The following is a 27,560-nucleotide window of genomic DNA, read 5'->3' on the forward strand; positions in this document are numbered from 1 at the left end:
GCGTCTCGCGCACCTCTCCCGCTCCGCCAAACGTGTATTATTCAAGTCAAACGCGGCTTGCCATACAACTAGATTAGCGAGCGCCTTTGCGTTGTGCGGTTAATTGCCCTCTTTTATCTCCGTGGGGCAAAGTAGAAACGGAGCCATTTGGTTCTGTCCGACAAACAAGAGTTGATCAAACGCGAGTGGTTCTTTCCTGTTTGAGTCGAGATAATGCCGCCATTTCAACCAGCACGGGGAGCACGTGTAGCATTATCTCTCATTGGGAACGAGTGGCTTTGAAGTGTTTGGTGCGCGCGCGCGTTCACAAACATCTGTGCGGCGCTTGCACCCTTAAGTACTATATGTTCTCAACTTGGTAATTGGATTACTGAATTCCTCAAACGCGACGACCGAGCCGCACCCCCCCGCACCGCCACCCCGACTCCCCTCGGAGTGCTATTTTATGCCGCCTCAGCATCCTCGCCGCTTCCCGCTTTATCCTTTTGCTCTAATTCTAACTTTCCCCAAGACATTCTCAATAGAGGCGGTCGATTTTTGCAAGGTAGCGCTGACAAGTAGATGCAAGTAATTCCAGTTCTCTGACCCATTTCCACAGGAAAAAAAAAAAAAAAAGCGAGAAATCCTTCCTCCCTCTACCAACTCTCTACTGGGTTCTATTAATCTGCTTTCAGTGACCTATGGAAGTAAAAAGAAACATGAAAACACATGTTTCATTTGACCACACTATGAACATTAAGGGCGCCCTCTTCTCTCCGGGTTCCGCTTCCATCTCATTTATTGTGAGGGAAAATCGCGCCAATGGCGTCGCGTTTGCCGCTTGCGCGTATGATTGCATGCGAGCTGGTGCGCTGGGCGCCCACCGAGTCGGGGGCAAGGGTAATATCCATGGAGAAATCCGGGCCAAATAGGAGGGGAATGATTTAATCAAGGAGGCTGGAATAGATGGAGGGAGAGAAGGATGGATAGGACGGATGAATGTTTTGATCAGAGCAATAAAGCAGGACCCCTCTCCCTCGCCCTTTTGCTTTGCCCCGGGCTATCTCGCTAAATGTGTGTGTGTGTGTGTGTGTGTGTATGTATGTGACGCCCCTCGCGTCTCGGTTCTACGAGTACGCCGGGATGAGAATGAGGGGAGACAGCCGGGGGAATAGTGAAGGAAAGACCGAGACGGCTCCGGAGTACTCCATTCAATCGGTATGGTGCTGCACCCGGCTCATCTGCTCTGCAACAATGAAGCGGTCACTATGAATTAGAGGCACGCTGAGGTTTGGGAGACGGGAGCAGGCACGACACAGTCGCACACACGCACACACAAACATCCACCAACAATACAGACACGTGTATTGCCATGGCCATGTTTGCTGCTCTTCTCTCCCGTCAAATTCCCCTTCTTTCTTTCTTTCTTTCTTTCTTTCTTTCTTTCGGTTTTGGCCTTGACCATGTCGGCCCTCAAGACCAGTCATTGCCCAACGCCGCCTACAAACGTCCTTATCAAGGGCAATCAACAATGGAGTGGGACCTGTGTAGCCATCAACAACGCAGGACGCGTTGGGATCGATAGGATTTCTCTGCATGCCATCAATCCAATTCCAAGAAATTATGAACTAAAAATGAAGCTGTTAACTACCAGAGTTCATGTGACGATCCTGTCACCTCCAAAAGTATTGAAATGGCAAGGTCGGTATCCTTTAAAGACATTTGGGATTCAGATCAAAAGAGGAATAGGAGTCAAAGGGTTCAGAGTTCACGAATTGTGTTGAACAGCTCCGGGCAGATTAACTTTTGTTTGAAGCCCCACCCACTTTTCAAGGGAGCAAAATAATCGGGACGGATATTATTGAACTGATTTGAAGCGAGTCACATTTAGTATTTGGTGGCATAAGCGTGACTTGCAAAAACTGCATCGAGCCTGCGACCCCTTGCTTGCTTTATTCAAAATGTTCCCCCCCCCCTCCAGGCGTTTTTACTGCAGCCTCTTTCAGTTCTTGTTTGTGAGTGATGGGGGGTGGGGGTTGTCTCTTTAGTCTCCTCTTCAGGAGTTGAAATGCGTGCCATATTGGGTTCAGGTCTGGTGATTGACTTGGCCAGTCTAAGACCTTTGGCTATCTCCCCCTAATGAAGTGCTTTGTTGCGTAGGCAGTGCGTTTAGTGGGACCATTATCTTGCTTTTCCCGATTTGTTCGGCTGCATTTTCCTCTAAATTGCCCAGAAGAAAATTGCATGACAGACTTCAGAATTTATTTGGTTGCAACCATCAAGAGTGACATCATCAATAATCATCACATCAAAGATTCAGCCTTTGATAGGAAAACAGTGTACGACAAAGACATTGACCAGACCAGATACTTTCGGAAGGGCCTGTGGACTTTTATTTTCTTGTCTCGATTGTTGATTTTGAAGGCCGGATATGAATTATAGAAATCGAAGGCACGTGGAGTTCAGCATATTCCCTCGGCCTCGTTTCTGCCCCTTTTTGCCGACACTGCCAAATGTACTTGGTGTACAAAGTGTGAGTGAGCGCTTGCAGAGGCAGAGACCAGTTTAATCTGTTCAACACATTGTATATATTTATCCTGCGGGATGAATCCAGGGCATCCAATTGATGAGTCTTGGATTTAGCATGATCAGTCTGGGTTGGAAGGAGGGAGGGTGAGGGGGGAGGGGGGGGGCAAAGTCTCATTGTTATTCAGCCAGTGGCTAGTGGCGTAAATGGACATATAAGCACAACGGGCGAGCCCTGTTGACACGATGCCGCTTGAATCGTCACAAGGGAAACGGTTCACGCGTGCGAACCGACCAGGGAGGGGGTTAATCAAGTAAAATGCAGCCTCGTTAGTGAGGATGCGGGGCGAAGGGAATTTGGAGGTATCACGTAAACAACCGTTCACCCGCAAATAAACTGCGCCGTGGGCACGGGCATGGTTAACAGCGTAGGTACGATGAAGCGTCGACACGCCGTCTCTACCGCTGCAAAGATATGTTGAAACGTTTTAAATTGAAGGGAGCGGGCCTGCAAACAACTTCAACCTCATTGAAGAATGATCAGGCAATCGAGTGTTAGCATGTCGCTCGTCCCTTTCGCGCTGTTTGCAACGTGTTTGTTTGTGTCGGTCCTTTTTACGGGAAGTTTGAGCTCAGTCCTACACCTTGCTTCGTCCCAGCCGTTTCCTCTGCGCTCACCCGCGACCGACACCATCGGCTGTCACGCCGAACCTGTCTCGCCCTGCGGGGAATGTGGGAGTCATGGCGGTCCAGGAACTTTTCCACCCCCCTGCCTGAACCAAAACATCCATACCAATAAGATGCTTTCATTTCCTTTCCGGCACGCTCTGCTTCCCGGCATTCTGGCACTGCTTGCTGCTACTTGTTCATCGGGAAAGCATTGCACCCCCCCCGCACCCCCCAAAAAAAAACCCAGCAGTTTACTTTAATTTGCAAGCCTTTAAGGACTTTTAACTACAGAGCCACTGGTGCAGAACCATCCTTATGCCGAGAATATGAGCTCATTGGAAGGTTTTATAGCTGCAGAGTCACTGTGGGCTTAAAGAGCAGCTGTTGGCGTGCCTGTTAAACTGTTTACACCTGTCACTCACTTTGTGTGCGTGCGTGTAAGAATTCCAGGATGCTGGCGCTGCACTTTGACAAGCCTCAGAAACAGGAAGTCTGAAACACTATGTGTCATTGCAAAATAAGGACGGGACGATGCCGGGCTGGCTCACTGTGTGTTTGTGAACAATGTCAAGTGGTGGTCGGGGTGGGAGGGGGGGAGAAATATAAATTGCAGATTTTTTTGAAAGGGGCTGGATTGTCGACAAAGCATTTTTTCGCTCAGATTCTAATCATACCTGGCCAGACTCGGGTTCAGTCTATCATTAGCACACTCTGCAGGTAGCGTGAGGTGAGAGATAGTCTCCATGACTGCACAGAATGAGCGCAGGAGGCTGGAATGAATGTGTTCAGGGAAGCAATTATGCAACCGGCGCTGCTTGCCGTGGACGTGAGCTGAAGAAATGACAGCGAACAGGCCCGAGGATGATTCACATTATGTAGACGAACAGACTGCAATGTCTGCTACCTCAGATGACCCGCTTGAGAGTACACGAACTCAAGCCGCTTCTAAATAACAAGGAAGCGCACGTCCAAATACTCCAACGGACATTTGCTGCAAACACGGACAAACAGGGCTGCCCTCGAATCGGAGTTATTAACTGATGAATCCAGCAGAGGCGCTGTGGAGTCGTTCCTTGCTGGTTTGCTGCCTGAAGAAGCGCAGCATGTTCGGCGATGGGGAAGAAATCCATTTTTCAGCACAATGCAGGACAGGCATGTGAACAGGAGTTCAGAACATTCAGTGACAGACTGATTTTCGGTCATCGGGGGGGAACATGAATACAAAGATGAATAAAAGTTCCAGTGGTTCGAATAAGGCGCGCAACCATGCTGGAACTGAATCGGTCATATGGCCTCCCAACATGCAATTAGTACCACTCGCCATGCTGACATGATCCAGTCAATACACACGCGGGCCACTCTCAAAGGTTTGTATTTCAACTCCTCTGTTATTCTTTCCACCGTTCCCCATCTGTTTCTCACACATTCGGTTGTTTCTTGGAAATTGTGCCGTTTTTGGAACACGGCGAGGGAACCGGCTGGCGATGACGTTATTTTTTTTTTTTTTTCTTCAAAGAAACCAAACAAAACTTCCCTTTGACCAAAAGTTGCACTTGAACGCCAGTTGTCTCTCACTTGAGTTTGCAAGCCGCGCACAACAAAAACAGGATATCCCATCCTGTCCCGGTGTTGGGCCCCACATGTGCCTCTGTTGTTGTTGTTTTTAATCTTCAGTGATGTCACGGCATTCAGCAGCCATGGCTGTTTGTTTGGCCTACTTTCCCCCTCTATCGGCTCTCATCATCTGGCATAGGAGGGGGGGAGGGGGGGAGAATCCCCCGGTTCCCTGTGAGCGCGCGGAACGGGGTGTCGCACCTGAGCCTGGTGATTAGTGGCGGTAAACGCCTCCAGACACATCCAAGTGAAACTACATCCCGCCAATCCCAAAGGTTGAATGGCGCTGACATGAAGGATAGATATTCCCTTGGATGTCGTTAGGGCACGTCGAGCGACCTGATTCATCTTCCATTGGCCAACACTTGTCCATTGGCGAACCGTTCCACCAGATGTATGCCCTCCAGCCGCAGTCGCGCTGCCATCTCACACTGTGCATTTGTGTGTGTGTGCGTGTGCATGTGTGTGTGTGTGTGTTTCTGGCAAAAGGGCCCACCTTTCCGGCCTGCTCAAAGGATTAGAAATCGGGGTCACGGTTGCCTGGGTGTGCAGAGGATTACAGCCTCCATCCATCTTTTTTATCAAACCAATTTCCCCCACCCAGCTCGCCATCTCTGCTTCCAGCAAGTTCCAATGCTTTGAGGGGGGGGGGGGGGGGGGCCCCAGCAATGAATGTTTCATGTCGTGAATGATGCCTGCCTGTTTTGGTCTTGATCTTGGAGAGAGATGGTGGCGTTGCTGCCATTTTGGGGTGGAGCGGATGATTGAGGGAGAGGCGGAAAGACGAGATGAGCATAGGGTGGCTGTTGTCATGGAAACCGGTTGTCGTGGAGACAGAATCCCCGCCTCGACAAACTGGAGGGTGGGCAAAAATGCTTTTCAGTGCTGAGTGTGTGTGAATTTGAATGAGGTATGAGATGGCAGCGGCCACACCCATGACACGTGTGCGCGCAATTCCAGCCGTTGACTGTCGGAATCACTTCGACCGGACTTGACTTGAATGTTCATTTGACCTGTCAGGCCAAGCGGCATTGAAACATATTGTATTATATCCGTTTGGAGACCTGAGCTCTTCCATGGGTTGGACGCTGAAATGTGTGCTGCCGGGTTCTCATGTAAATATGTGAGCGGGCCAATACGCGAGTTGCCACGGCTACGAATGATGAGCAGGCACTCAGCAGAACTCGGACTAGCTGACAGTGAGCCAGTTCTTAGCCGACATGAGCTCACGACAGCCAACGCCGCACTCTCATTCGCTGACCCTCAAGTCACTCACCAAGCCAGGTCTTGCTTTTTAACGCCACACACATTCAAAGGCACCTCTTACATTCCGAAAGGTGAGAATGGTGGACAATAATGATCCCTGCACCGAACATGCAAAATTCATTTTTTTTTTATCCCATTGCCTGATTAATTGGTCTGACGCAACCACTGATTGATTGATGAATTAAAGCGGTCCCCTCGAGTCTTTTCCCGCGTCGTATAACAAAAGGGCCTCTCCTCCCTGTCCGTTTCTTTCCGCCAGGCTAGGCTAACGACATGCCGCAAACGCAGCTTTCCGCTCAATGAGGAGCTTTGAAAAGCGTGTTATCCCCGTCACATGTCAGTGCCGAAGGAGCATACGAGGTGAATGCGGCATGCGTGCATCGATCCTCATCCCGACTGCAGTGACTCATAGCGGCGCGCCGCTTATAGAACAGCCTGCTCCTGCTGCACGAGCGCTTGCCGGGGGAGCCGTGTGGCTATAGAACGTGTCCTTGGTTCAACTGCAACCGAGTCACCTCAGATGAATCCCCGCAGAACCACGCGCGACGGAAATGCGCTTTCGAGTGCGAGGCTGTCAGAAGACACTGTCAATTCTTCCTCTTTAATCCAACTTTGCTTCGTTTATAGGTTTGTTTGTTGTTGTTTTTTTTTTCTTCTCAAAAGGCCGGTGCCTGGAGAGCATCAAAAGGCAATCCAATATAAATAGCAGAAAGTGCGCCTGTGTTCTGCTTCCCTCCGTGCGCCCGCCATTCAATCCATCTTGTTCAGCCACACCAAGTCAGCATGCAGGCATCTTGTTTTATTTCCATTCGCTCTGGACTGATGTAAACTCCACTGTCCCCATTTCCCCTTCTCTCACTCCCTCCCTTCCCGTCTTCTGCTTCACAACACCCCCCGCCCCCGTCCGCTGTTTTCCTCCTCACCCGCACCCTTTTCACATCCTTTCCTCCACTTTTCCTCACTTGTCGTCGTTCCCGACATCCCCCCCCCCCCTCTCTTCTTTCGCGGCCACCGCCGCTCCCTCGAACATCCGAGTTGACTTTGGGTAAAGGACGGGGTGACGTGAGGTGAGATCGAAGGAGTGAGACGAGATGGGTGGGCCGAGGGGGGGGGGAGAGGGGTGGGGTACAGAAAGTCAGGTGGAAGAAGAGAAAAAGAAAAGGGCAAATGAGGTCAGAGAGCCTGAATGAACTAAAGGCGGAGAAGAAAGTGGGGGAGCCTCGGCAATAGTTTCCACTGCTGAAGCAAAGTCTCCACCCGCTCAGAGAAGCTCCCATGGGGATGAGCAAGACTTTTTTTTTTTTTCCTCTCTCTCAGTCTGCCTCTGAATGTTTAGCGCTGATAAAGTGTTTGTGTCCAAAACAACACCAGTGAGATAAAGCTGCAGCTGGAATCATCACTAGACTCTCTGTTGCTGAGTTTTTTTTTGTTTTTTTTTTTTTGTGCGTTTCCTCATTTCATTCTTGATAGGGATTAAGTGGCTGTTGAAACTGTGCGGCCCTTTGCTTATCACAGCACAGCATTAACTCTCTTTTGTGTGTCTCGGTGTGTTGTATTTGTGAGCGCACCCTCCTTGCACCGGTGTTTGAAGTCATTATGAGTCAGAGATACTCGGTCAAGGTGACTCTGCACACTCAGCACATTTCCAACAGCGCGCGCCGTGGATTTATATTGCATTATGGATGTATTCTGGCGTGAGCGATACGTCTTTTGTAAAGCTTCTCCATTATGCATGTTGTCCATTCTGCATACATTTTTCTTGTGTCTCCAAGTTCTATTTCCATTTTTTTTTCATATGTGTATTCTGAGAACTCGTCTGGCACTTCTACGTACAGTATCTACCCGAAAAAAAAAATGACCTGCTTCAATAAGTCATGTCAACGCATTCTCACACGGAAAGGCTGCGACACACAGAAACGGCGATGAACGAAATCTTCCATAAGTGAGGAAGGTCACCACATAATCTTTATAATTGGCACCTTTTTAGAATGAGCACCCCCCACCCCCCTCCCCACCTCTAGACGTTCTTTGTCTGCTTACTTGATAACAGAAATGGAACGGAGTGAATTTTTTGATGACTTTTTGAACATTTCTAAACAATAGCTTCATGGCTGTCATTAGTTGGAAAGTCTCCATTCCACGTTTGAAGCGAAATAAGCAAAGATTACGAATGTATTGAGACATTTCCAAAAGTAATTACAGGCAGAGTGTGAGCAGTGGTCCATGTCTATTTTCCGGCGAATACAAACGTTTGAACCGTTATCTGCAAAGTTCTTATATTTATGTACGTGGTGAGAAAGGAGTCTCTCCCTGGTGTGTTTGTGTTGCTGTCGCCAACGAGTTTGCCGTCTCAAAACCGTCACCGTCAAAATGTCGTACTGAGCAGCAAGGACGTGCACTTCATTAAGCTGCTGTAAATTCTGGTTCTTGGATCATCACCATTTTTCCCTCCAGTCGTCGTTGTTGCTTACCTTTGACCGCTGTTTGTGTGGGCACCATTAAAAAAAAAAAAAAATCACAAATGCAGAGTTGATCCTGACATTGCCACACAGCTGAAGTTTGGGAGCCATATTTGTTAATTGGAACACCGAGTGATTTGATTTCAGTGTTGTTCGACTGGAGGCTGCGCTGTGTTTCGCTAGCTGGCTCCAGCACATTAACGTTACTCCTCTTCAGATATTTCTGGGCCCATTTGAATTTCGACTGAGCATCCTGTTAGAACATCTTTTCCAGCCATCTGGTGTCACTAACAAAGTCGAAAGACCTCACTCCGATGTTGCCTGTCCAGGCCTTGTCGCTGTGGGTTTTGTTATTCTGGGTTAGACCTCGATTTGAACTCCCCGTGCTCCATATTAGGAAAATATCATGGTCCAAAAAAAAACAAAATGAATTATGTAGAATGAGGTTGGGGCAAATGAAAACATCAAACAAAAAACCCAGAGAAAATGCTCAAACGCGGGTGAAGCGCTGGCGTCAACTCGCCAAGCCGCCCTCGCACCCCGCCGCCACCTTTCTACACGCAGAAATCGTATTCGTCCTTTGACCGGCCAACTGCGGCGTAGATCACAAAAGAGATTAGTCTGGGAAAAGACGAGAGCAACCAGGACAGGAGGGAAGACGTTTTGGCTCGCGATGACTCCAAATTGCAATTGTAGGTAAGTTGACATGCCGTCTGACAGCGAGGAGGTGGCTGAGTGAAACCAGTTGCCTCGCAGTCTGTCATGGATTATTGGATTAAATGTTGGCTTTATGCATGACGTTCATGTGACTTGAAATTGCTCATTTTAACTTACTTGATATCCTGGTTCATGTACTCGAGCGCGATAGGCCCGAGGACTGAAGGAAGAAAAAAAAAAGAAATGTTTTCGCTCAAGATGAATGTTTTAGTGTCAAGATTAGTCGACGGTTTTTGGGGCTTTAAAGCATACTTGAGTACATTCATAAATCAAGCCCAATCGTATGTAGACGCTCGAAACAACCCGAACCACATTAAACGTCGTCGGGTAGCATGACACTACTGTACCGGATTAAGGGAACGCTGCCAATAGAAGATCCTTGAGAAAACCTGACAGCAGTCACGCTGATTTAAATACTTAGTGGCAATGTCTGTTTCCCATTTCCAACCACGACTTTCACTTTTCCCAACAGCGACTTGTCGTTTCAAAACCACAATCGGTTACTTTTGCGACCAAAATACGGGGACTTTCTCACTACTTTTGCCCCAAAATAATCATGATGGCTTGACTATTTTGGAAGCTATTGGAGCAAAACATCCACCTTGTTGTCCGATAAATTTGATATGAGGAAAAAAAAGAAAAAAAACTTGATATTTGTGTCCTTGTCGCGTTGAGGTGCCGCGCACGCACGAGCCCGCGGGTTCGCACCATCGACTTGAGCCTCCTGAGTAGCGATTAACAGCTGCCAGCATGGCTGACAATCACTTTGACGGGAGCCCAATGAGAGCCCTCGCGCCTCTCAGGCGTGTCGGCAGCCATAAAACGAGCTCTCTTCATTAGCCAGCAGCCACAGAACTCCGTGCTAATTATACGAGGGCGGGAGCGAGGGGGCGCTTGTCCAGTCACTTACTTTGTCCAACGCAGGAGTCCCAAACGCGGTGTTGGGACATTGCGATTGGCGAGGAGCGTTTGCCGCAAACACTAGCCGCTCATCACCAAAACAACAACATAGCGAGAGTGAAGCACGCCAGTGGCGGCGTGATGCTTTCGGAATTTTTTTTTTTCTTCAGATGGACGCAGGGCCCGAGACAAGGTGGAAGGAATTATGAACAGTTCATGGTCCATTAATTGGGAGAAAGCTTTGATATTATTTGCGTCGGTCTCGTTTTATTTGTTGACATCACACATTTGAACGGGGCGATGTGGACACGTCTCATATCGACTGTAAATGAGCGGTGGGCAAATGAGTTGGGAAGTGTTCTTTTCTCGCCCAAAAAGTAGCGAGGCAGATTCTTTTATGAGTCACCCCTCAGGCATCAACGCGCGAACAACGTCAAACATCGCAAGCCGCACAATATGATCTAAACGAGACAGTCCTTTGACGAAGAATCTGACAGAAAGTCGGAATACATTAACATATTTGAGCAACAAAAGTCCTGTCCGCCTCGATTGTCGAGGGATGCATCGTTTCTTGTCATTGCACAGTGGCCAGAGAGCCTTTGATCAAATATTTTCTATATTTATTTGTGAAAATTGCAGACTGCCGTCTCTTCAGGACACAACTTTGAATATCAGGAAGGTTAATGCGTCCCGCAACGAGGAAGGACACGAGCGGGACATGACGACACTGCTTGGCTCTCGACTCTTTGGTTACTTTTCTCCACTCGTTCTCTTTTTCCACTTTCCGCTCTCCTTTTATCTGGAGCCTCAGTGGAAGCGCACCATAGCATGGTGTCAATACCGCATAATTTCTGCGGAGGATGACCTGATAAATGCGAATCGGATTCTTGCTAATAATTAAACGGTTCATTGGGGAATCGCATTCGTCGCTGCGTCAGACACGTGTTGACCGATTGGCCTGCGCATTTGTCCATCCTACTTGATTTCAATTGCAGATAAATCTTTTTTTTCAAAGCCAATCTTATATTGAAGGTTGAACTTTTGGAATAAAATCCTCTGCATCTGTTCCCAAATCCAGTTATGTCCGGTCCAAGCAGCTTAGCTCTGATGATTCAATCAACACACATCATCACCTTTTCCTCCCTGTGAGGAGCTTGAAAGATGACAGCTTTGAATATGCGACCTTCACCCCACGCTGCAAATTTAAATGCGTTTAGAGTTTATTTTTTTTGTGAGCGATTGAGGTCTATCTCAGTCCCTACATCTTTTACAAATGATTGCTCTGCTGTATTTTGTCACAACTGCAAAATGGCCCGCGCCGGAAATGACTTTGACATCCCCGCGCCCCATCAACATATCTTGCTGTCCGATGACAACGGCGTATGTCCCATTTCCATTTCGTTCCAAGTAGTCACAAACAAACGGTCTGACTGCAACATATTAAAAAAAAAAAACAACCAAAACTACATTTTGTGTCCCTTTCCCCTTGGACTTGTGTGTCACCATGTCGGTGTGCACGTGTGGTTTTTATTTGCGTGTGTGTAATGCAAAGAGACAGCTCAATCTGCTCTCTCTAATCACGGGGATACCGCCGCCCCGGGAAAAAGACACATCCTATTTCCTGTGACATGGCTGTAAGTTCCCTTTGGCCGCTTTTCATGCACGCCGATGACGCCGTCCTCCTCCTTCGGCCCTCAGCCCTCCACCTCCACCTCCTCCGTTTCTTGATTGGCTTTGACGTCAGTGTGCAAGTTTTGGAGAAAGCGTCAGTTTATTGGGTCGCTGGTGAAAACGTGACTATTATGACAAGACTGAGATCGTATCACTCAAGGGGGGGTTGAGAGGTGCGTTGGAGGTGTGACTGTGAGTGAGAGCGTCTGGAAGAGTATGAGGTGTGTGTTGGGGGAGGGGGCTTGATCAACGATTCGGGAATTCGAGAGCCGCTTCAGGTCACGTGCCAAGTGGCCCTTACGAATGATTCAAAGACAAACGTTAGCCCGCAATGTATTCAAATAAAAGTATGTCCACTCTTTGACATCTTTCCAGAGAAAATGCCCTCTGGGGTTTGGAACGCTTGCGTGAAAGCATTTTGAGTTCTCTCCCGCCCCCCGCGCTTCCCCATAGCCCAACCCAAAGCACATCTCCACCTTGTTATCACCCCGGAAAGCCGAAAAGCTGTGTTACCATGGTGATAGCTTCCCTGTTGGAAACGGAAAATGTGTGACTTGGAGGTGCCTCGGTCATTTCCATCGAGCCGCCTGAGCTTGACGCCATCATTCACAACTCCGAGAGCCGCGCCTGCGCTTCGCCGTCATTATCGCGGCGTGCCCTTTACAAACGCCGCGTTTTAATTCATTCATTCCAGAGGCCGAGCGCCGAATCCGCGCACTTAATAAGCAGTCGGGCATTAATGAATACTATCAAAGCGCCGTCCGGTGACTATTTTTACCCGACAAATATCAGCCCCCCCCTGTGAAAAAAACCTCATTTGCATCCGCCGCGCTGTCCGGAGGTGTGACAGCTTTGTTTCATACATTAAATTAGACAAAATGTCACATGAAAGTAGTAACGGAACACGTCACGGCGGAACACGATGCAAATCAGAGCGGTCGGGGATGGAAGGACTGGAAATGAATGCCCTTGTTGCCAGCAGTAAAATGCAGAATGGCAGCCATGCAGAAACCCCGACAGGACGGTTAACGAGGGGAAATGATAAATGATGTCACAAAGAGCTGCTAGTTTCAGAGAGTGACACGTTTTTAAAGAGAATTAACGATGAAATTGTCGCATATCTTACAACATGAGTGAGCAAACTACCAGTTTCCTGAACTCCCCCCCCCCCCCCCCAGGCCTCATAGCCCCCCCGGTCTCAAGACCGAAGCAATAATATATGCGATTGCCATCCAAGCAGCTGAAGAGCACAGCAGACTGTTTGATTAGCGCAAACATTCAATGTTAACAATAACCATGTGGCGATATTGCATTCGCATGCAAAAAAAAAAGTTACATTTCTATGCAGATTAAAACTGAAATGAGCATGCTGATTCCAAAATGGCCGTCTTCTAGCATGCCATTTTATTTTTCTCCACATCTTACCCTCCAGATAAGCAAAATGCCACCGATTAGGCGTAGTCGGAAGAACTGATTACGATTGGGCTCATCTGCAGCGACGCGGCAACTTGTTTGAGCGCTCACAATCGAGACAGTGCGGTGAGAGGTGTGTGCGGCTCCCAATAGCTCAGTACGATCAACATCTGCAAACTGAAAGCGAGCGTAGTAGCGACTAAGGAACAATGCTGTTTTTTTTGGTTGGTTTTCAAAGCCTGTGATGGTTGTTGGTCTCTGTGATTGGCGCCCTGTCATTGGCTGGCCACCGGGACTTGGAGTACTCCACCTCTCGCCCCAAGTCAGCTCAGTTCTGATCAGATGCTGGCACTTAACGTTTCCTGTAAAAAAAGCTGATTTCCCCCCTTATCCCCCACTGTTTCCAGACTCCGAATTTCCTGCCGGTTTAAATGGCGTCTTACAAACACCATCTGCCCACACCCGAGTCGACTCTGCATACATGAATAGTGAAACATCAATTAGCTCGTCTCAAGTGTTCTCACATCGGAAATCGCACGGCCACTCCCAGGAAGTGTATCTGCAGGTGGGGAAAAGAGGGCTTCATTAAAGCTGCTCGAAATGTGTGTGAAACCACTTTATTTTTCGGGGGGGCGGGGGGGGGGCAAGTTCATTTCCGGGGGACACATGGCACCCCTAACATCACAGCCACCGGCAGAATAATGAAGCCTCTCATGCATTTCCTTTCAACAACATTTTATCCGTAGTAAAAATATTTATTGCATATATTCCACCGACAAGGACAAAATGTAAAAGCGCACCCGGGAGATGACCTGCAAAAGATTGGATTTATTGTCATGGTTTTTACACGCATTCCCGTTGGGTAATGGTTTGAAATGTATGACTGAGCGCGTGAAAAGTAAAAGTGCGTCAACGTCATCTTTGAGGAAAGAACCGATACGGCGTAATGGATCCACGTTCTCCTTCCGCGGAGCGATAGGGAGACGATAACAAAAGAGAAGCCCTCAGCGAATGCAGCAGAGGGTGGAGTTTGAAAAACTTTTCTGCTATCATATTTGGAGCTTACATGGCAGTAAAGGGTCTCAACGCCCGAGGCTAAATGGTTCGGAATTCATACTCTTAAGTTCCTTAAAACATCCACGGCCTTATCGCTTGAGTCCATATGTCTTCATGCGGGCATGCGTGTTTACAGCACCACACCTACACGTTCCAACCTGAGACATCCGCCGACAGAGGAACTCGTGCCAGGGATTAGAGAATGGTATTCCCAAATCCCAGACACGGATGGCTCGGTCCACCAATCGCGCGGCGAGCAGCGCTCGCCTCCCGGTGATCACTGCTGGGGAATCCTGGAACAATACCAGTCGAGGCTCTGCCTCCAGGGGAAAGGGATGTTGGTGTGCCGAGCTATTTAGCTCCCCACCCCGGCGCTCTCTCTCACACACACACACACACACACACACACACACACACACACACACACAAAAGAAAACTACATTTCATAGAGGATTGCTTTTGAGAAAGCAGTGTTTACAGTGGAGTTCTGCTGCTGTCACGTCAATTTAACGCCCACACGCATCACATGCATGATGCATACTTGGGAAAAACTATTTCAATGCCCCTTTTTCCAAAGTATGTTGAAGAACTCACTCGTTGTCAAATGGGAATAGATTGGTCCAAAAGGCGCGAGGATTTCCGTACAGCTCATTTAAATGTGCTGGTTGAGAGGTGGGGGAGTGAGTCGCCATTATGCTCGTCAAAAGGCTTGTCTTGAACATTTGAAGTCCGAAGTGAGTGTCGCAAAAATCAGGCAAGTCAAGTCCAGGCCCGGTGACTCGGGTTCGACAATCTTGCTCGGTCAAGTTCTTCCCCCCCCCCCCCCCACACCTCCCCAATAGAAGCAGTTAGTTTAGTGTGCATCACTGTGCTGCAATATTTTTCTTTGCTTCACTGTATTTCCTGACTTGCTCTCCTTCCTGTTTGTTTCCTCCATTTTTCTCTTCCTGGAAGGGTGATTGAAAACAATGCATATGAGCCCCCCCCCACCACCACCACCACCACCACCACCACCACCCAGCAGCCCCCTCCCTTTACACTGCACTAGCATCACAAACAGAAGTCCGTTGGAGAAATGATGGGCTTGTCGGATGAGCCGCAGAGACCGCTGCTATCCCAATAACAATATACTTCTCGAGCCCGTCGATACTTGCCAATACCTGAGGAAAAAAAAAAAAGGAAAAAAAACAGGGGGGGGGAAATAAACCTGGAAACTAGCGAGCCTGCGGAGGTACAGTAATGAGGTCACAACCTCGTACATATTGAACATAGCTTCTTCTCCAGCAGCTGTATGATGTGTATATATATATTTTAAAAAATCTTACAGTATATCCTTGACCCCGCGTGTTTGCCCCGGTGCTTATGTGTGGCTCCTCTGGGTTAAAATGAAGTCGAACTATTGTTTTGTTGTTGTTGTTTTGGGAGCCAAGTGTAGAAGGCAAAGTCGGGATGCTGTTTTATGAGAATCATTGATTGCGGGGGATTGATGAGCTGAGGCGAGGCAGCGTTGTGAATGAAGCAGGATCTAGTGGCGACCCAGGGGGAATCACAACATACTCGGATCTGATCTCTTGCAAAGCTGCTCGGAACCCACCGCTGTCCGTCCTGATAAATGTACTCCATCGCTCTTGCCTCCTCTGCTTCCCTTGCAATCGTTCGCTTGCTCTTTTCACTCTTTTCTGGGACTGATGAATGCAAAGAGAATCAATAAATCTATTCCCCTGCCGGATACCTGATAAAATTTACAAGGACATGCTTAATAAATTACTAATGGGGTGGCCAATTAGTTTGTGTGCTTGTCTAGAAGTGTGTGTGGGTGTGTGTGCCGTGTGTTTGATTTTTAAAGTTGCGCCTGGTCATTTGTATGTGTGCAAGTGTCCTCGCCCCTTCTGCAATTTCCACTGCGCGCTCGGGTCGACAGAGCGGCACTCACAAGTCCTACACTTACTTCTGCAAAACCTGGTACAGAAGGTCCCAATAGTTTTACAATGGCTTAACCCGAACTGTACCCAAACCAGAACACGAGCTCATTGATCACTAATACAGTCAGAAAGTTACAATGAATCAAGTGAGCGTGACTTCTTGTGGCGACGTATTCTTACAATCGTTTGTGTGCCATTCGTAAATTCCAAATGGGAATATCAGAAACCAAAAACCCCCTCTCCTCTTTTCTGGTACCGGGTCAGCTAGCAAAAAATGAAAAAGAGCAATGTTTTTGGAAAGCTTCTTCGGGAAGGGGGGGGGGGGGAGACCAAATAATGACACAAAGGGAAGAGCGTATAGCACCTCCAATCAAAACTGTCGACAATACCAGCAGTTTGACTTGATGTACGGGTGGGTCTATTGCTGCAAACAAAGAAGCCATCCAAAGTGCCGCGTCACACGGAGAACCAAGAAACTAGCATAAAAGGATTTGTTTTGGAATGGGACTGAAACAAGGGTTCGACAGAAGCAATTACTGACAGCCACCACATCAACTCTCGGTGCGGGTGCACTCAGAGTGCCAGACTTGAGAAAAAAAAAAAATTATGGAGTAGACTGAACGTGACAAATGGTCACACGCTACCCTAAAAATGGGACCGGCTCGTTGGAGGAGCAACAAGCTCCCACTAATTACAACGGCCGCATACATCCTCTTTTTGTTTGTTTGTTTTTTAGTCTCTGTGCCAGTCAGTCAAAATAATGCTGAACTGGTCCATGGGTTGGCAACAATGCCATAAGCACTGCCCGGTTGCTAATTGGTTGATCACATTCATTAGCGCCACGTTTTTTTTTTTTTTGTTTTTTTTTTTGACGGTGCGTGGTTAGAAGTGACTCCCCCCCAAAAAAAAAAACCTAATGTCAAATGAGTTTCTCTTATTTCTATGTGGATTAACCTCGCTTTGTGCCATCGCTGAAAGCATTTGTGTTGAAACGGGATTAGTGACTTTTGAAGTCATCATCAGCAAACTGGCTTCAGCAAGATTTGCCTTGAGGGAAACGTGTGACCTTCCGTTCAATGTGAAAATGGCTTCCACTTCCCGGTGACATTGGCAAAAGACCTTGAATGTGAAGGTTTTTGTGAGGTGACCGGTTCAGACGCCCGTCACGACTTTTCATGTCACCTCCACAGTCAAGGCAGTAATTATTCCACGTTTGCATCAGTATGTCTGCTTGTGTACTCTTTTATGTATGCATGTATGTACTGTCTGAATGCTTAAATGCACATTAGCCCCAGTCTGGCATGAGCGCTCATCTTTTATCTTTCTCTAAAAGACAGGAAGAGGCCGCTTTTTTGGGGGGGCGGGGGAGGGGGGGTGGGTGTCGAGGCAGAGTCTGCCTCGGCGTCTCTCTGCTCTCCATGTGAGTGTTTATCATTAGCCACTGTCAGGCAGAGCGCTTTGAAGTGGAGTCAGGCATTCGCCCACCATGTGGAATGCTTCTGACACGTCGGTGCTGTTTGTGTTTTTCTGCGTACATTTTGTGCGGCTCGCCGTCAGGATCAGCCCTGCGCTTTCTTTCTACTCCTCCCGCACGCAATCTTTGGGCGGATGGCGCTTTAAAGCGCCCCTCATCAGTTTACTTGGATGTGCATCAGTACGCGTGCCGTTTGCAATCATAAACATGATTTTTTTTTTTTTTTAATGTAACACTGCTCGGGAGGTAGGGCATGTTTTCCTCAGACAGGAACGCTGTTAACCGCTGCCCATGCTTCACTGAGTCCGCTGATAGAAAGATGCAAAGATAGCATGCGGTGAAAAAGCCAAACAGGGTAAACGAGTGCGGCGAATGTGTAGACGAGGCATCGCCTCGCGATACGCCCCGCGCGTAGCGTATCTCTATACGATGCGCCCCGCAAGGTTCACGCGCCGTTAAGCATGCGCGGAGGCAAGCGGACAGTGAAACGATTTCACTTGCGTCCGACCTCCCAAGGCCTCATTAGCTTTGGAATAAGTGTGTGCGCAGCGACGCAGAACTGCACGCGTCGCGAGTGGGCGCGCAGCAACCCCAACGTCCACACTTGATTGGCCCGCAAGCTCATCTCGCTGGGCCTTCAGGTGCGCCGTGGAACAGTGCGGCGTTTATCGCCTCATTGCCGTAGCCCCCGCAAAGCGTTTGATTTCATCCGAACACAGCTGGCCAAAAAGTGAGCCGGCCCCAGCCAGATCAGAGACGGCTTGTGGCTCGGTGCGCCAGTAAAAAACATTGGATGCGAGTGTGATCCTGTCCCTGAGGTTTTGATGGCTGCGGCTTCCCGATCAGATCTGCGTCTATTTCTGGAAGGAGATGATTTGTCTCATGTGCGGGAAAAGTGCGGCCTCGTTCGACCGACGAAAAGTGATGTTAATGGATGAAGTCTTTGCTTAGTAATTTGAGCGTATTATCAACAATGGAAGGGTATGATTATGCACGGTTTGATCTGGGAGCAAATTCAGCACTTTTCTTCACCACTTGGGTCCTGCTTGGCTTTCCATACGATACAAATAACTGCACGATTTCAATAGCTGTATCGGTGCCCGTGTTTGTGGCAATGTCTCTCTTGATCCCACATTTTCTCCATTTAGCGTCCCTGGAAAGGCCCGAGATAAATTCAAATTATCGTTAAGTGCAAACAGTGAAGCTGGAGCGCACAGAAACACATTCGTTCACCAAGAAGCGTGGTTTGGTTCGGTTTCGGTATCCAAGGGGCAGACGGGTGTTCAATTTCAAGAGAGGAAACAAACAGACTCGTTAAACATCACGTGCCAACACCAGGATTTGCGTTCTTTGACTTTTGAGTTTGTAGCATCATGCGTACGCCTTCAGATTCAAATCTAAAAGTGTACCTGACACCTGGCCAATCACTCCCGACTTGTTCCGTTGCGCTAACTCTGGCTCTCCCGCTTTTCCCGTCTTTCGCTCTCTCGCTCCCTCTGAGCCCGCCGATGTCAGCACGTTGCGGAAGTTGTCGACACTCATCGGGAGGAATGACGTGACGCCGAGCAAAAGTGAAAGAGCGGCCGGGTCGGATATCCCATCAGATCAATCGCAAAGATCCTCAAAGAGTCAGTGGCCTGCGCCGCCATCGAGTCCTTAAGACTGACGGCCTTGATCACGGGGAAGGCCCGTTAATAAGGCCTACTGCAAATGATTCGCTCCGTCATTAATCCGTCTGGTAGCCATTTAAAGCCGCGCGCGTTATCTATTTGGACATGAGGTTTCACGCGTTAATAGCCGATAGCGTGAACACCCTGGAAGTGCCTTGGAGCGACACACGGTTTGATGAATGCCATTCACCGGAAGAGAAAGAATCCACTCAGTCGTGGCTGTTCACCTGGAAGAGTTTGCGAGAGAAGCGAAACATTTGCTCCCAAATCGGTGCGATCCCCTCGCAGCGGATTTTACAAGAAGCCTGCTTTCGCGTGAGCTCCGTTGTGACCGGATTGCGTCGTGTCCAGCGGGTTCATTTGGGAAACGGAGCTCTCTCTCTCTTTCCGGCACGCGGCCTCCTCGTGGCAGTGCTGGAGGCTGTGCCTGTTCGAGTGTGGATGATGACAGAGCTGATTCGGACTTCATAAATAATAGACTGATACCGTAGGTATCACCTGATGAATATTGCATTTCCATTCCCGCCGCTCGCCCGGGTGCCGCCTGTCTCCCGCCTTTCATTTTTATTTATACGGTCTAGTAAAAAGCATCCACAGATCCGACTTCAAACAGTTCGACTCCATGTCTGTGTTTTACAACCGGGATACAAAAACACAAAACAAAACTGAAGCCGAATGCCAAGATAAAAGTGAGCCAGCTGTGTCGAGGTCGGGGAGACGGTGTGGCAAGACTCACAGGCATATATTCTTTATCCCCCTGTTGTAAAACTCTTCTTCGTTTTTCCATGACTGTATGACACCGCCCCCGGTGACCAAGTCGCGGATACCAGATAGAGCCGCAATGGATTAATCAAACTGTTGAGTCCAAGATTCCTTTTTAAAAAGCAACACAATACACAAATACGGCAGCGTCCCTTTGGAGTACGGTGTTGCATCAGCTGGCATCAAATACGACAGTCCTTGAAACGGTGACATTTGGACCGGTCCAATTTCCCCCCCTTCCCCCCACCAATGATTAAAGTCAGCGATGTGGGTTTGCCAGGCCAACGACACAAACCTGTCGAAGGTCCAAACTGACTGTGAAGCTGTCATTTTACCTTCAAAATAGAGTAAGTTGCCACTTTCAACTTTTTCAATTGCCAGTTACCATTCATCTGTGGCATGGAAACGGAGATTATTTGACCCAGTTCAAGGTAGTTGGTGCCTGCTGGGGAAGCGTGGCAGGAAAAAGAAATGAACACCTTCAACGGATTATTAAAGTAGAAGGTGTTTGCGGGAATGGCACTGTGTTTAGAACGACGTGTGCGGACTTGCGCTCTCATATATTACGAGAATCTCTTCTCACTATAGATCTATATTTTTTTTTAATTGCCACACTTGTATTCGTACTTTGATTATGGTATGAGATGATTGAGCCTTTCTTCGCCAGTCGTAAAAACAACTTAAGGGGGGATATGCCAACATGTGTCAACACACTGGAAGCTGCAGCTAATCTGAGTGCTTGGGAGGTATAGGCTGAGGAAGGAAAGTGAGGATCTTAATCATCCAATCCGGAGGAAGATTAGAGGGCTGGTTGGAGGGGGAGGAGAGGTGGAGCAATTTAGGGACGGTAGAGGAAAAATATCCTTTTTTTTTCTTTTTCCCTTCTCGGTTAGCAACACAGCAGCCAATCACAAATGCAGACATGGACCAAAACAACTTTATTCACCAGTGACCCTGACTGGATTTTTTTTGTTTGTGTGCTGGTGTGTGGGTGTGGAAGGATAGAAGAGGGGAGGTGGGGTGGGGGGGCTGCCAGTTTGAGCGCTTCTTGGCAGCTGCCCAATCTGTGTTTCGAACAAAATGAGCAGAGGGGCTTATTTTCATTTGACACGCTGAGCAATTTTGCCCCTCTCTGTGTGTACTTGCAAGTATTCGGGCCCGTACGCGGACGTGCACGTCCACTCTTGAGTGGAGTGTGCATCTTTTGTGTGCGAGGGAGTTTGAGTGACAGCTCTGACCTTTTCAATATGCCTGTTAAACCTGAGCTCTTGTCCCAGTGCAGACGTGCTTGTGTCAACTGCAGCATTACTACATGAAGGTCAAATTCTGTCTCGAACACACACACACACACACACACACACACACACACGCACACACACACACACACACACACACACACACACACACACACGTACACGTCATGTTTTTCCCTCCCTTGTAAAAAGAATGTGCTCTCTGCCCCCACTAGCATGTCCAGGCAATTACCACATCATGCTGATGTATCTTCTCTGCTTTCCTGCCAGGCAATAATTGTGAATTTAGTCACCTCAGTTTTTTATTTTATTTCTTTATTTTTTTAATTAGTTTCCTGTCTTGTTGTTTCCGTGACCATTTGTTGTATCCATAGCTGGTAGGCGCACCTGACTGATGTTTTTTTTTTTGTTTTGTTTTGTTTTTAATTTCGCTCTGCACAAGAATATATTGATTAAAAATGCATACATTTGTGCTAGAATAACACCAAATACTTACACACACCCTCCGAAGAAGAAAAGGTGCTGTACATCATCGCAAGTAGTATAAAATATAAATAGCGGCGCTGCTCTCTGTGCTCACTGATGGATAAATTATGAAATGTGTGACAAACGGTGTGTGCGCACACCTCTGCGGACGTGCCTGTGAATGCACATGTGCCCATCAAGTGCTTTAAACAGAGGCGTGTGCGTGTGTGTGTGTGTGCGCGGGTGTGAATTACGCACACTTGTTTACATCCAATTCTGCCAATAGGCACCCTTGGTACTTTGTATGAGCGTGTATAAACCTCAACCTCTCCCCGGTGTACTCATGGCGCTGGGGCGAAGCTTACAGTCCATTTGTCTGGGAGCACACTGACCATTAGCTGGCCGCCATACATAATGTATAGCGGTGACCTTTTTGCACGCTGCACCCTAAGGCCTATAAGCCATTGTTTGGTGTTGTATTGATTTTTTTTTTTTTTCTTTTTCTACCCCCTTATAGATGGAGACGGTGATTTGAGGAGAGCGACTCAGTGCAGCTGCGTCTGCTGAAAGGAGAGGGGAGGGCCGGAGCAATGGAGTGGAAAGAATTGAAAAGGCTCGGCGGGGGGACGGCACATACCTTTAAGCCCCCCCCCCCCCCACCTCCCCTCACTCACTCAAGCCTCTTTCAGCGTCGGTGACCACTCTGAGGTTAGCTCTCTTATGAACGACGGGTCATGTTCAATGGCGTTGAATGTTGCGGGCCATATAAATGCCACCGATGCACAGCCCATTAGACAGAGTGGCGAGACTGCACGATAAACAATTCTCAAGTCGCTGAAAGGGTTCTCAACATTCATCAGGCTCGAGGAGGCGCGCAGCAGTGGCGGCAGAAAGGTGTCTGCGCCTCTCCCCTATAATCTTCCCCAACATTCTTTACATCCCTTCTTCCCCCACTGACAACTAAAGTGGAGATAGGACAAGACAGAAAATAGCCTCGCAAAAGTGTCCTGCGGTGATTTTTAAGAAGCTGTTGGCAGGTTGGGAGGATTTTCAATTCGCTGTCACCAAGGAGGATGTCAGACCTGTTGCATCCTCTGGCGTGGGACGCGAAAAATTGGCCAGTTAGTTCGTGAGCAGAACCATCTTACTTGAAAAGACAGACTAAAGTCTATTTTTTTTTTTTTTAAGTTCTCTTTGTGGTCATTATTTGACCTCAAATTTGATCAAATGAGTAATTCTCATTCAAATCAGATCATCATGCGATGTCCATAAGGTTACACATTTCACAAACGTACGTGGCTAATGTGGCCCAAAAACAAAATGCTAAATCCATCGTGAAAACGGCGCCAAAACAAACTTATCGGCAGATCACTCCAGTAATGATTCTTGGGTTGGGGGGGGTGAAATTGTGAGTGTTTTAAAATTGTTTTGTGGCCTCCTGCTGTGACGCTGGTTGAAAGCGGCGTGCATATTTGTACACCGTCTGCCATCATTGTTGTTCCTCATACTTTTGATGACTCCTTTTGTCTCCCGCTGTTTGGTTTGTTTCCATTCATCTTGTTTAAAAAAAAAAAAAAAAAATGGACATAGGGAGGAGGAAGGGGATGGAGGCGGGCAGGCTGAGTAGCTCCGGCTAAGAGAAACGCTTGACAGCAGGCTTTCGTTCCATTTCTCAATGTCAGGTTTTCAATCACAGCCTGACATCTTTAAAAGAAAAAAAAAAAATCAGAATAAACTGTTTTTTTTTTTTTCATCCTCTGCTTGCAACATAACCAATCGTGTTAATCGGCAGGTTGGCAAATGCTTGCCAAAGAACCGGGTGGCAGTACATCAGATTTTCTCATCAGCCCCGTTCCTTGTGGCAACCAATCGGCTCCCTCCAGTCACTCATCTTATCTCGGTGTGCCTTGTCTTGAGGCAATTTGTTTGTATTCGGATTGCTGGTATCTTTCACTGTGTCGGTTCGTCGCGTCATGTTTCCTGTTGTACTGTCGTCGGCGTTGGTTTGCTCTTTGAGTATTTGGAGTTTTCCACGTGCCTTGTTTGACCTCTTTGTAAATGATTGGAGGATCAGTTTGGGGAGTTCTCCTGCTTCCGTGTCTTGCCTCCCGTCCTTCCCTGCGCTTGGGTCGCACTTTTGCCACCAACACCATGACGGAAAAAAAAAAAAAAATCCCCGACACCAACGACAGGGAGGACGTATTTGGCAAACGTTAGCACTTAATGAGCACGTATGAAACTTCACTTAGCAGCATCATTCCTTTGGGAAGCTGACTGTGAGTTGTTGAACAAATTGAGCTTCAGCCTCCGCTGACAAAACAAAATGCCAATCAGAATGTCCCTTTTTCTTATGCTGATTGCAATGACCTTGCTCCTCCCATACTGTAAGTTTCACATGACTCATTGATTGGGACTACCTTCTCCACGACTTCATCAACACCGTCTTGTCGAAAAAAGTCGCACTTCCTTCAACATTTTCTGCGTCCATGTCGTGGACGCCACTTTTTTTTCTCGGCGCCCCAAAGCACCTCGTCGTGGTCGCTCTTCGCGAGGCGTCCTACGACTGACCTCACAATCAATGTAAAGTCCTTGAAATGAAATGTCTTTGCGTGCGTACATTCATGTTGTCATTTCCGGGTCCCTTCCTCACATCGGCCCCCATATGGCGTACGCAGATAGCGTTCTTTGGGTCGTGTCTTGGCTCGGCTTTAATTAGTGGATTTGCCACTAATAGATGGAGCTAATTAAGAGAGATTGGAGCTTCTCACTGTTTTCACTGAGTATGCGTGCATGCGTGTGTGTGCGTGCGCGCGCGCACATGTCAGCCGACAATGGGCGTCGGGCCGTGGCTGACGATGGATGCTGTCACCTTGGTAACCGTGTTAAATAGATTCCGGAGGTGAAACCGGCTCGAGCCAATTAGACATAGACATTGCTATGAAAATGGTAGGACGGATACAGGTGTGCGCTTTTTAGCTTGGGCATTCCACGCCCGCTCCCTCCCTACCGACGCGGGCGGGTGCGCACACGTGTGCAGACAGCATCTCGCCTCGGGCAGTGTAGATATGACCGCCGTAATCACATCACCCACCCCCCCTCACGTCTCCAATAACAATAATTCTGCTCAGGGATGCAAATAATCTCGACGTCCACATATCTTATTAGTGCAATCAATAATAACGCAGCACCCTGACACGCGCGTGCGCGCTCACACACGTGCGCAAATTAAAATAACATCCCTGTCACGCTAATGAGAAAGTATGGCCCATTACCATGCATTGCGTTTTGTCCTTCTAGTGTGTTTCAGTGCTGTTAAAAAAAAAAAAAAAAAAAAAAAAAAAGGTGATCAAAATGGAGGAAAGGGCTCACAGGGCGTAACAAGTAATTTTCTGTTTCTCCCTCTGTGTCGTCATCAAACGTGAAACAACAAAAGTGCAAGGGAGAAGAATTCATGCATGTTGTTTTGATTCTGGGGCAGCGCTTTTCCCCAAAAGCAAAGCGGTGACCCATAAGCGTTCCGGTTGCCCTTGGCCGCGTTCTGATGAAATGAACACGGTGTTACTGCTGACTTTGTGATAAGGCTGTACCTCGATCACACTCAGCCCCCCCCCCCCTCAGATGCATGTGCGCTGGTGGATGAACACTTGCAAAAGTGACTGCGGATTAGTTTTTGTTGATGTTTTTGTACTGCTCAGCGTTGATAAGTGCGTGTGGATGATTGCTGATTTGGGCCAGGGTGTCTGTTAATGAAATCCTTTCTGCTCCTCTGATTTGACTCATCAATCAAACAGCACCTCCTGCGTTACCCATAACGCCTTTTTGCTCTCTCCAGGTGGTGGATTACAGTGCCTCACGTGCATACACAAGAAGTAAAATGGAAAATAAGGTGCAAAATAGGACGTTTTTTTTTTTTTTTTTGTGGATAAACACATGGGGCCCATCATTGAAGACTTCTAAGCACATATTTGCATTTACGCTAACAGGAACGACAAACAGCCCGCGGCGCCCCTAAAAGCTTGACGTCAGGAGTTTTCCCCATGTCGCTGTCATCTCGATTTCCATCCGCAGAATGAAGGAGACAATGAGACAGTGAATGCATCATCTGCATTAATTTCTGCTTGATTCAAAGTGTCGTGGTTAAAGAGGGCAAAGGGGAGGGGCAAAAGGGGGGAAATGTGACGGGAGGTTTCAGGGTGTGTTAGTCCTAGGGTGGGGGGAAGCGGGAGGCGTGAAATGTAGCAATAGCTATCATATAGCAGCGATAGCTCAACAACATGGACGTGCCTCCAAAAAGGGGGGCTTGGTGGGGTTAGCCCAGAGGCTGGAGAGAAGCACACACATTCACATTCCCCTAAGATTAGAAAGCGCAGACACACACGAGCGCACATGATCACATCCTCACATATACACGCTCATGCAGAAAAAGTCACCCCGCCCTCCATGCAGACATAATGAGGTAAAAGTCCCAAACAACAGTTATGAAATCCAATGAGGCTAAAACAAAGCTTCGGCGGTGACGCAATGACTGGCGCTGCTTCCAGATCAGACGGCACGGAAGACAGAAAAAATGTCAACAACTGATTCTGAAGTTGGACCAAAACGCTGCTATCCAATGAGAGTATGCAGTGGAAATCTTACGAAAAGAGCAAAAGTACTCGCTCTCGGTGCTTAAGTCAAACTACACGGCTAGTTGTGAAAAAGTAACTGGACAAAAAAAAAAAATTCTACTTCTACTAACTGATTGGACACGCTTTGCTCATGTTGTGAGCTAATTAACAAAAATGCTAAATTAGCAAAGTGTGAAAGAATACACTTTACTTCTCAGGGTTTATTTTAGATTCCACAGATTTTTTTGGAACGCCAGAAGCTTCTGGTTTTTAGATTTGCACAAGACACCACAATATTCATGAGTCATTCCTGGAACATTCAAAAACTTGCTCAAGACACAACAACAATATTCATGAGTCATTCCTGGAACATTAAAAAAAACAAAACAAAACAAAAAAAAAACCCTCTTGCTTCTCCGAATCGGTTACATCAGTGTGTTAAATGCCTTCTGGTTCATGTTTGTTCATGCCAATGCCGTCCCTGTTTGTCTGCCTTTTGGCCAAGATGTCAATCAAAGAAATAAGCGAGCTTTAAAAAAAAAAAAAAAAAAAAAAAAGCCTATTTTGATGAAGGTTGGAAAGTACAGATATTTTTCAAATGTAGGGTTGATGTAAAAAGTCATCAGAAAAATATTTAGGGCACAGATGTCCTACTTGAAAAATCGACTTAAGTACAGTAACAAACCACTGAGGCTTGGCTACTGGTGCTTACTCTGTCAAGTTTTGAACCAGCCTTTTTGTCCCCGCTTTCAACCGAGTCAAGAAAAGTGGCAACAAATAAGATGACATCATCGGGAAAAAAAAAAGAACATCCAAAAAAGAAAATCCTCCTTCGCAAGAAGCAGACAGGTGTTCTCTCGTTGGCGCATCGCGTCCTCCCCTTTTGTCCGACCTCTCGTTGCGCCTCTCCTGGCTGTCGTCTGCACAGCCTGTCGTGCGGCTCCGGGACACTTCATGACTCATCTGTCTGCCACATTGAGCCTGGCGCACCAACAGAGAGGCGCAGAGTCCTTCTTTTGCTGAGACTGAAACACTTTCCCAAAAAAAAAAAAAAATCAGGCAATCTGTGCTGTCTGCACCTACCCCAAGCAGCTTGCTTGTTTACACTCACTTGGCTGTAGAACACAGACATTTTTT

At 47.7% G+C, this 27,560-nt stretch overlaps 1 long non-coding RNA gene across 1 annotated transcript in view; it reads left to right on the forward strand.

The window, feature by feature from the left end:
• The window catches only part of LOC109519197 (uncharacterized), a 240,978-nt gene that overhangs the window by 47,702 nt on the left and 165,716 nt on the right, over positions 1–27,560 (forward strand). Inside the window, exon 2 of the long non-coding RNA XR_002168898.1 lies at positions 22,334–22,524. This is a non-coding gene — a long non-coding RNA (uncharacterized LOC109519197). The remainder of the gene's footprint in view (positions 1–22,333; positions 22,525–27,560) is intronic.

Source organism: Hippocampus comes, unplaced genomic scaffold, assembly GCF_001891065.2.
Source record: "Hippocampus comes isolate QL1 unplaced genomic scaffold, H_comes_QL1_v1.1 scaffold12, whole genome shotgun sequence".
Classification (NCBI taxonomy): Eukaryota; Metazoa; Chordata; class Actinopteri; order Syngnathiformes; family Syngnathidae; genus Hippocampus; species Hippocampus comes.